Source organism: Panthera tigris, chromosome D4 (assembly GCF_018350195.1).
Source record: "Panthera tigris isolate Pti1 chromosome D4, P.tigris_Pti1_mat1.1, whole genome shotgun sequence".
Lineage (NCBI taxonomy): Eukaryota > Metazoa > Chordata > Mammalia > Carnivora > Felidae > Panthera > Panthera tigris.
In genome coordinates this window covers 22,902,236-22,912,168 of record NC_056672.1, presented here as the reverse complement: position 1 = coordinate 22,912,168, position 9,933 = coordinate 22,902,236, and positions in this window count along the sequence as shown.

The following is a 9,933-nucleotide window of genomic DNA, read 5'->3' as shown; positions in this document are numbered from 1 at the left end:
GGTGCCCCCACTGATACACTTCTTTAATAATCGGTTCTTTCCCTGCTCCCCGACCCCACCTATGAAGGAAGGAACAGACCTTGAGTCGCCTGGGAGAGAAGGAGGCAGCCTCCACAAGTCTCTGAACCTGCCACTTCGCCTGCCTAATGAAGACCGTATGTGCCCTTGGGACACAGGAAAATACCCTGATTTAGTCTCTGATGCAGGGCCAATGGAAGTCCTAGGGGAAAAGCCTCAAGAGAAGAGCCCCTTCTTGAGGCCTGAGCTCCTTCACTGCGACTGCTGATTGGTACACAGTTCTCAATGTTAATCCCTCTGAAGGCTGCCTCAATGAACTTGATTGCCTTAGGCGGCACCTGACAGCAGAAAAGTTCCCAGTGAAGCTGGGATCTGGGGTCCCCATGGCCAATCCGTATCAACGTATCAACGTACCAATCAATTCATGCATTTTGGCAACCCTGACATTAGGTTTGGAGTTAGATTTAAGGTTGTAAAAATTCAGGTAGCCCATTCCCACTGCATTATAAGTCAGTGAAAATTCTTGAGGCGCAACACTATATCATGTAAATGATACTCCCCCGGCTTCTCATAACACAGCGATACTTGAGAGTAGGCACAAAGCACATCTTTTTCTGGAAAAATTGATCATCTGTCCAGTCATTTTTCAGCAAATACAATTTCTTGCTTTTTATGACAGTACTGCTTTCCTATAGGAACAAGAATCTGAAGAAGGGGCAGTAGTAATCCTAGAAGCCGAAGAAAAGTATAAGATCATTCATGGATGGTACTACCATATCATTTAGACAGATGACGTCCTGGATGTTCTGAGTATGCAAATTCTGTCTCGTTAACTCATTCAATATTTTCTCAGAATGGAGGCAATGGACACTAGGTGTGACTTGTCATGTGACCCCAGGCCATTAACTCAACCCCTTTAAACCAAGACATCTCCTTTGGTTAGAAGTCCTCAAGTCATAGGTACATGGAAGATATCCCAAGATGGGAGTTACATCCCAAGATGTTCTTAGATCCCAGTGCTAGCTTTCCCATCAATTGGGAGACTCATTCTCTCTGATGTGCTAGGTTGAAGAATCAAATTTGAACTCAGAGATGTGCTATACTAAATATATTAATAATAGGAATTGAGTCTTGCAGCCTGTAGGGTTTGCTTCCTCTCTCGGTTTGTCTATATCTACAGAAGCTGAAGGTTACTTCCTTAGCCCTAAGGCCTGGGAGCTAGGGCAAAGTGGAGAAAGTGGTAGAGATAGGATGAGCCATACTGCACCTAAGCTTTCTTCCCCTCTTAAGTCTGAATGCTGGGGAGTCAGGTGCTTGCAAGTGTTCATTTTACTTTACTTTCAGGATGACCCCACACCAACTTTACCTCTGTATCACCTGTTCTTCCTTCTTTGGATGCTCCAATCTCTTGGATGTTTTGTTACCAGCTGCCATTCCACGTAGCCATTAAACAGCTTTGACCTTGAGGACATGGATATGGATGAGGAGAAGGATCCAGTTGGCACCTTTGGCCCCTTTTGCTTCAGTGGACTGAGTAGGGTGTCCAAGAAGGAACCCTTGCCTTAGGAAGACTCCTAAGATTCCAATGATCCCCACCTCCTGAAGTTTACAATTGTGGGTAATTACCCCTCCCCTTGAGCACTGGTTGACCTTAGTGATTTGTCTCCAACAAAATAAAGGAAAGGTAATGGGATGCCACTTCCATTATTAGTTTATAAAAGATTATAACTTCTGTCTTATTTGCACACTCTCTCCTAGTTTTGATGAAGGAAATTGCTGTGTCAGAGAAACCCACATGACCAGGAACCAGCGAACTCCCACCCAGGGCCAACAGGGTATTGAGGACCTCAGGCAAACAGGCTTTGAGGCATGCATCTTGCCAACAACTGTAAGTGAATACAGAAGTGGGTCCTTCCCCAGTCACGCCTTCACATGAGAACCTAGCCTCAGCTGACACCTTAATGACAGCCTTCTGAGAGACCCTGAAGCAGAAAATCCAGATAGGCCTAGCCTGAGATTCTGACCCACAAAAATTGTCAGATGATAAATATGTGTTTTTAAGCCACTAAACTTTGGGATATCCATTACACAGCAATTCATAACTAATGCACCTCTAAATTACTGTCACTTTGGTGTAAAATGTAGCATGTCTGGGAAAGCAGGCGCCATATAGGAGCACAGCTTCCCTGACAACATCCTGGAGGTGCTGTCTTCACGCTCAAAGATGATCTTGTGTTCTCTTAGGCCAAAATGGTATCCCTGTGCTCTCATAAGCCCTGAGTAGGCTCCGGGAGGTGACGCCTACATGCCATAGGACCTCATCGCACCCTATAGCTGTGTATATGTCAGGATAGTTTGGGAGCAGATGAACAAACAGGTGGAGCCAAGGTGTAGACTTTAAGGGGTTTTCTCACTTGGTGAAGGCCTGAACGTTTTCAGAGTAAGCCTTTTGTACTTTTTATGAAAACAATTCTACGTCTTAAATACAGGACCCCTGAAAAGTGTCAAATAAAGGGCCCCAGGATAAAACTGAAAAGGCCACTGTCAAGCTTCTTACAAGGGACCAGTATGGATGTAGAAGCCCAAAGAGGAAATCGGTAAGAGCTGAACTCACTTCTTCCTTTCCCAAAGCACAAGTCCCCCCTCCTGTACGCCACCACCCCACAATCCCAGTGCACTACACAGAAACACCCCCACTCTCTATTAGAACAAACGTTTATTGAGGAGGATTAATATTCTTGGTTGTGCTGAAGAAAGATTGTTCTGATCAGAGGATATGTTATTGTGAAAACTGTGAGCTTTCTCAACAAGGACTAAATGATTTCTTTAGGGAAATTTCTTCTCCCTCAAAGTGCTGGAGAAGCATTTTCTGCTTGAATAGAAGAGTCAAATGTCTGAACAGAGTACTTTCATCAGTGGTGAGGGGGGCTGCAAGGACCTGGCATACTTGATGCACACAGGTGGGGCCTAGGTGATGCACGGGCTCCCTGGAGGACAGAGAAGAAGAGAGTTGGCTTGGAGTTAATAGCTGCTTCTTGAAGGCCCCAACTTTCTGGGGAATTCCGGTCCTGTGTCTGTTCTGCCTGACGCTTGTAAGACACTCTGTTCGCAGAGACGGCTTCTTGGCTACAGAACTCGATCCTGGCCCGTTTGCCGTGTGGTGTGTCAGAGGAAGCCTGATAGTTGGAGGGATGCCTCTTGTCAGGCCCTTCCTGGGCCTGGAGTTCTTCCTTCTGCTGGCTTAACTCTGAGGCCTCAGATTCATACCTACCTGCCACCTTCACGCCTAGGATCTTCCCAGTGGCAATCATGAGCTCATGAGCTTCAGGAGGCCCAGCACTCACAAGAGCAGTCAGTCACACTTTCAACTGGGGCTCGGTGCTGGCAACTTTCCTGCTTTGTGATTTTTTTCATGGCCTTGATCCACTTGATACATCGCCTCATCTTTTTTCTGAAGTACCTCTCGGGAAGCAACTGTTCACTGTTCATTCTGTGACAGAGGTGAGGAAGCACTCTCTAATTTTCTGTCCTCAACACGGTGGCTCTTCTTTCTGGCTACCGATGTCCCTACCCCTGAATCCTCCCTTCTACATTTTCCTGCTTTGGAACCCTGAGGTCTCACTTTCTCTGCACTTTTTCTTTGTGGAAAATTCTTAGGCTGGCACTTACCTAAGACCAGCTTAGAGGGCCAGGACTCCTGCTGCTGCTCCGTGCTGTGTTGTCCTCCAAGTGGACATACGGCACCTGGGACGCTCCCATATCCCCACTACAGTCACTCTGGGACTGAGTCAGTGAGGCCTTGGACGTCAAGCTGTCGGAAGTAAGGGGCATGCCAGTGGCATCCATGCTTGAGCTTGATTGTGGTCCTCCCTCTACAGTTTCAACTTTAACTCACTAAGGAGCTGTCTTTTAAGGTCTGATCGTTTAGAATCTTGGGGAGCCAGTGTTTTTGGTGAGGGCTGTTCAGTGGTCGGCACAGCTTCTACCTTACTCAAATTGACATTTGTCATTTTGGAGCTTTCCAACTCACTGGTTGTCAAGACTTCACAAGATTGGGATTGAAGAGTACACAGCTCCTCGGTGTTGAATACGCCCCTGGACAAGTTGTGCTTTGCAACATGGTCTAAATTCTTCTGCACCATCACTCTGCCCTGAGCCATTTCAGTTCCATCGCCAGGACTCACATTCTCATCCTTTGGCTCATATCCAGCTTCAGCTTGCTTTGGGGGTACCTCTGGGCCACATCTGCTGTCTAGTACAGCCGCCCTCGGTCTCACTTGAGCTATGATGCTGTGTGTAAGGGACTGGAAAGTCTGACTTCCATACGCAGCTGTCTGGATACCCTGTGCAAACTCATGGTTGGTGTCAGAGAGTGATGCTTTCAGGGCCCTCTGTCCTTCATTGCCCATAGGTGACATGGCAGGGAGAGAATGATCCAGGGTGGGGACTGAATTTGGTGTTCTCATCCTGTTGCCATGAAAAGTTTTAGAGCTTCTCTCACGGGGGTTAGAAAACTCAGCTTTGGAATCCACCAGAGAAATATGCATGGCTGAGGAGGGAATGTCTAATTGGGGAAGAGGCCATGTTGTGGCTTCTCTCAACATACAGAATTTTATGGATTCAAGAACCCTGAGCAGTAGACCCCACCTCTGACTCGTCCGAAATCTTACAATATGGGCCTCTAGCAGCCGTCGGGTATCGGGATCGAGAAAGGAAGGCTCCAGAATGGTAATCTGGCAGCAAACCCTACCCACCATTGTCTTTTTTGATTTGTGGTTTCCATTTTAGTCTGGGAACTCCCACACAAAGGCAGTGCATTGTCATCAGCCAGCCATGAACAACACACACCTGTAGGAATCCTACCCGCAGTAATCTACCAAAATTTCTTGTTCAAATGTAATGTAAGGTCAGATTTCATTTGGTTCTGGTCTGTGTCCCTCCTTGAGACATTTAGCAATTCATTCCCTGAGTGACTCCTTGAATGACACACACAGTTACTTTTGCCTCCAAAGAAGCCCTAAGACCCTTCGCTAGGTAGCATTCTGAGACCCTTTGTGGGCTGCCTTCTGGGCTCTTCTCTAGATTACCCAAGATCCTCATCATGTTCATCCTTAGCTGGAACTCTGTTGGGACCCTCTCATGGAAACTTCCTGGGAAACTCGATTCAGTCTTTGCTAGATCCTTGCTACTGTGGCCCTGGAGCTCAGAGAATTTTGAGCAAACATGTCTGCTTTTTTGCTGAGACATTTCTGTTCATGTACACTGAGGCTCCATCAGTGCTAGAGACTCTAGGTTTCTACAGGCATGCAGGCACCAGCATGGGATTACGTTCCTTGGACCGTGAAACTCCAGTCTCTCCTAGGGTTCACAGGTAATATGGAAATGGCCAGGAATGATGGAGCCTGGTGTACCGGCATGGGATGACCGGCTAACCAATGGAAAGTTGGGGGCTTGAGGACAAATGGCTTCAGGAGATCTTGGGAACCCAGGGACTAAACCCCACAAACTTTCCTGGTGCTTCTTCAACACGTGCCATGGCACATGCTGGTTTTCAGTCAAGATAGGAGAGTCTGACTCATTCTTGGATCCTTGGAAAAACACTCCACAGTCCCTATTCGGGGGTGAAGAAGACTATGGTATGATTGGTAGGCGATGTTGAAGGTGGGCCTGGGGGTTCACCTGAGTGAAAGGTAGCGGCTGGGATTGGGACAAGTTTTGAGGCCAGGGTCGGGAATATAAACCGGGGAGAGGAAGGCGATGGGAATGAGGGTGGAGTAGAACTTCTTGATCCTGCATTTTGACTGCGGAAGCATTATGGCATCCATTGAATAAGACAAAGTGAGACCCTAGTGGGGAAGTACTAGTAGAAACCAGGAGACTGGCTACTAAGGACTCACTATGCAAGGAGGGAACACCCCAGACGAGCTGGCTATATTTCTGATACAAGTTTTCCCCCAAACACTTGAGATCAAGGCACTGCTGACAAATGCTCAGGTGCTCTGGTTTGCCTTCAACATTCCAGCCAGTTTTGGGGGCTGTGGTGATCTGTACATCGAAGGGCTGCAGTGAATGCACTGAAGATGTCCTTTGGTATTCTGGCCACGTGTGTTTTGAAAATGGTCCCTCTTCTTTTTCTTTCTTCTCCAAAATCTGGAAAGGCATTCTCTTTTTCATTTATCTCTCTAAGACTGCCTGTATGTTAAGGTCAAGGAAAGAAACTCCATTGGCCTCCTTGTGCCTGTTAGCAGGGTCTCCCCAGAGATGGGTTTCTGGTAGATGGAAGTAATCTCGCTCTTGCTGAAAATTAGAGTGTGATAATGCGGGATGGGAAATGTTCTGTGCGTGAGCCTGCCAACAGGAGAATCCGGAAATTGACGAGCTTAAATGACCACTACCTCTGATTGTTGGGGTACAAGTAGACCATCCACCAGGGCTATCTGGAGATGAGTTCTCTGGAACAGGCTTCAAGGAGATTGAAATCGATTTAGATTGAGTTGCAGTTAAAGTGCAGTCCAGTGGTGGTGAAACAGACAGGGCTGGTGTGCATGATGATGAGCAAATGAATCAGTGGGATTCTTTGTCTGGGACAGACGTGGTAAGAGGTTGATGTCTTGGAAATAGGTGGGGTCAAGAGAAAAGATGGTATTCAGAGGTAAAGTGGACTCGGCTTGGGCAATAGGATCCCCTTTCTGAACGTCATGTAGTAGGAGAGGGGTAAAGGCAGTGGGTTGGGGTGTAGAATGGCCCATGGGAATCTGGAACTCAAAGGAGGAAAAGACTCTGGTGGCAGAGAGTGACCTGGTCATGAGGATAAGAAAACCTTAGGTGAGAAAAGGGAGGGGTGGTGGGGACGGCTCAGGCAAAAGGGCTGGTTTTAGGTCTCCTGGAGGGACTGCTGTCAAGGCAGGGGATGGACAGAATGATGAGTCTGTCACAAGGGCTGTGGCAGCCAAGGGGATCACAGAGAGAGTAGCGTCTTCCAGGACCTCCAGGAACAGCAGCCGATTGACCTCAGCTGTTGTACTATTACACACCTCACAGAAGGGGTCTGGACATAACAGTTGACAAAAGTGCATGGTATCATGATGCCGGCACAGGGGGCTGCAGGAGACAGGAGGTACAAAGCTGCAGCCACGGCCAAAACAAACATATGTGGCTCTGGCAGTTCTGGCAAAAGTAGTGCCACCCCCCATCCCGAAGGCTTTCCCATTCTGACTCTGAGGATTTTCTATCCCATGTCAGCCCCAGGCTTCCCTGAAGCCCTAGAAATTCATAGACTCTGCTAAAAAAGGTGGGGCGGGGGTGTCAGGAAAGAAGGTAATGTTTAGTCACCTTTGCAGAAGAGAAATCACCTTTCTTATCTCCTCAACTTCGTTCTGGCAAGTTCTCCAACCTGGGAAACCAGGAGATTGGTGAAGGTCAAAGCAAGAGATATTATGAGAGGCCGAGTACAGTGTCCTTTAAGAGATACCCTTGGTAGATTGGATTTGGAGAGGCCCAAGAATGAGGATATAAGATCACATAGTCAGTGATAATAATAACAAGACTCACATAGGTATGTTGTTATATAGTTCACAAAGGACTTTCATATATGCTATCCCATGTGATCTTGAAAAAAACCCTATGAGAGTTTTTTGATTACTTTCAATGATTACTTTCAAGAGGAATCTGAATAGGAATGATGTCTCCAGTCTTTCACAAAGTCAGAAGACAGAAGTTCTGACTCTTGACAGTCACACGCCCACCTTGGGCAGCACCCATTGACCAGGTCCATCACTGCTTTGTGCTCAGGGATGGGCAGAACAAGGAAAACTGAGAAGTGTCTTAGCCCCTGACACCCAGCAAATCTGTCCATCCTTCCATGATCTCTTAGATGCCTTAACTTACCTTCCAACTCCACCTATTCACCATTTCATATATTTACCTCAGTGACATCATCATATTCCACCTGTTTCCCTGATATTACCTGAGACCCTTTTTACTGCTTGGTGATCTCCTTTGGGACCCCACATTGTCGCCGAAGGTTTGCTATGCCCAGAGATCTACATCCCCAACATCTACTCTGCCTTCAGCTGCAGTTTTCCCCAGTAGTGCATTTTTACTTTTATGAACTGAGAAATATACTGAGAGGCAGCCCTACCCCCCATATTTCTTCAAAAGAATCCACACTCACCAAAGAGCATAAGAGAGCAGAGTAGCCTCTACCAAAGAACAGAAAGCATGGCAAAGAGGGACACGGGGGCATGGCGCCCCATGGACCTGTGGCAAACAACTTAAAATCCTTTAGTAATTCTTTTATTTCCCCATACCCCTCTTAGGCTATTCATGCCCTAGAGGGTCTCTTCTACCCATACGGTGTCTCACCCTGAGGCTCCCTCTTCTCTCTGCCTAATGCCACCTCTCCCCTCAACATTTGTATTTTTTTTTATTTTTTAAACTTTATTTTGAGTGACAGAGGGCTTGTGAGCATGAGCAGGGGAGGGGTAGAGAAGAAGAGAGAGAATCCCAAGCAGCCTCCAGCCTGATGGGGGCCTCGATCTCATGAGCCACAAGAGCATGACCTGTGCTGAAATCAAGAGTCGGACCAACTGGTTGGCCTGAGCCACCCAGGCGCCCCTCCCCACAATTTTAATTATTCCTTTGTTACAGAGCAGTAATGTTGAATCACAGCCCACAGGACCAAACTCATCTTAATCTAGGAAGCGGGCTTCTCTTTAGCATAACGTCTCATGAGCGCAATTGTAATTATATGTAACAATACCATTTGGAGTATTTTGAATCACACCTGTGGTTACTTCTTCCATGAAAAGTTTCATTAGTTTTTCCCAGCATAATTGTTAACGTTTCACCAAAATACCTATTGACATCTCCATCCATTTTTTAACAATAATGTCATTCTTGTTGATCGTGTATATGTATTCATCTCCACATGCTAGCTAGTCATTTAATAGTTGTACCCCTTACAACTAGCTTCATTGTTTATATTACAGACTGTTGAAATTAAGCCCTGTATCATCTCCTGATTTGACTTGCCTGCATTCTGTCTCTGATGAATCAGTCTTGGCCACAGACACCCAATTATTTCCCTCTGATATGAGGAGGGTTTATCAGTAATGGTAACTCCTTCCTTTACCTCTCTTCTCCTGCACCCACAGCTTCACCATTGTCTCTACCCAGAAGGAAGGTGCACTTCAAGCTCAGCCCGCCTGGGGCACATACCTTCCCTTGACTGCAGGAGGTTTCTCTGTTAGGGAAAATCCCTGCACATATCTTTGCATCACTAGTATTGCTTTTTAATAGAAAGGGTGGTCCTGACGGTCCCTAAGGCTCCTAGGACTCACTCACAACTATAACAATATCCTTTAACATCCTGCGAGATCAGTTCCACCAAAAAAAAAGTTTCTAGGTGAGGAGGGGTTATAAATATGGCACATCGGATATAGTATTCAAAAATGGGCCCTTATTATAAAAAAGCCTAAGAAACTGACCCAGATTAAAGGAAACTAGAGAGACACAGCAACTATGTGTAGTATGTGATTCTAGACCGAATCCTGTAAAGGAAGTTTAAGAAAAACTACACAAAGGACGTTACTTGATTTAAATCCACAAATTTGGGGGCACCAGGATGGCTCAGTGGGTTAAGCATCTGAGTCTTGATTTAGGCTCAGGTCATCATCTCACAGTTTCTGGGATCAAGTACCCCCTGGGGCTCTGCGCGGATGTCTCAGGTCCTACTTCGGATCCTCTCTCTCCTGCTCTCTATGCCCCTCCCCTGCCACATGCACATGCACTCTCTCTTCAAAATAAACTTAAAAACATAAAGTGACAAAAATGGAATATGAATGCGAAATTAAAAACTTTATGTCAATGTTAAACTGTTATCACTGCGATAACTGTGCTGTAAGAGAAACTTTT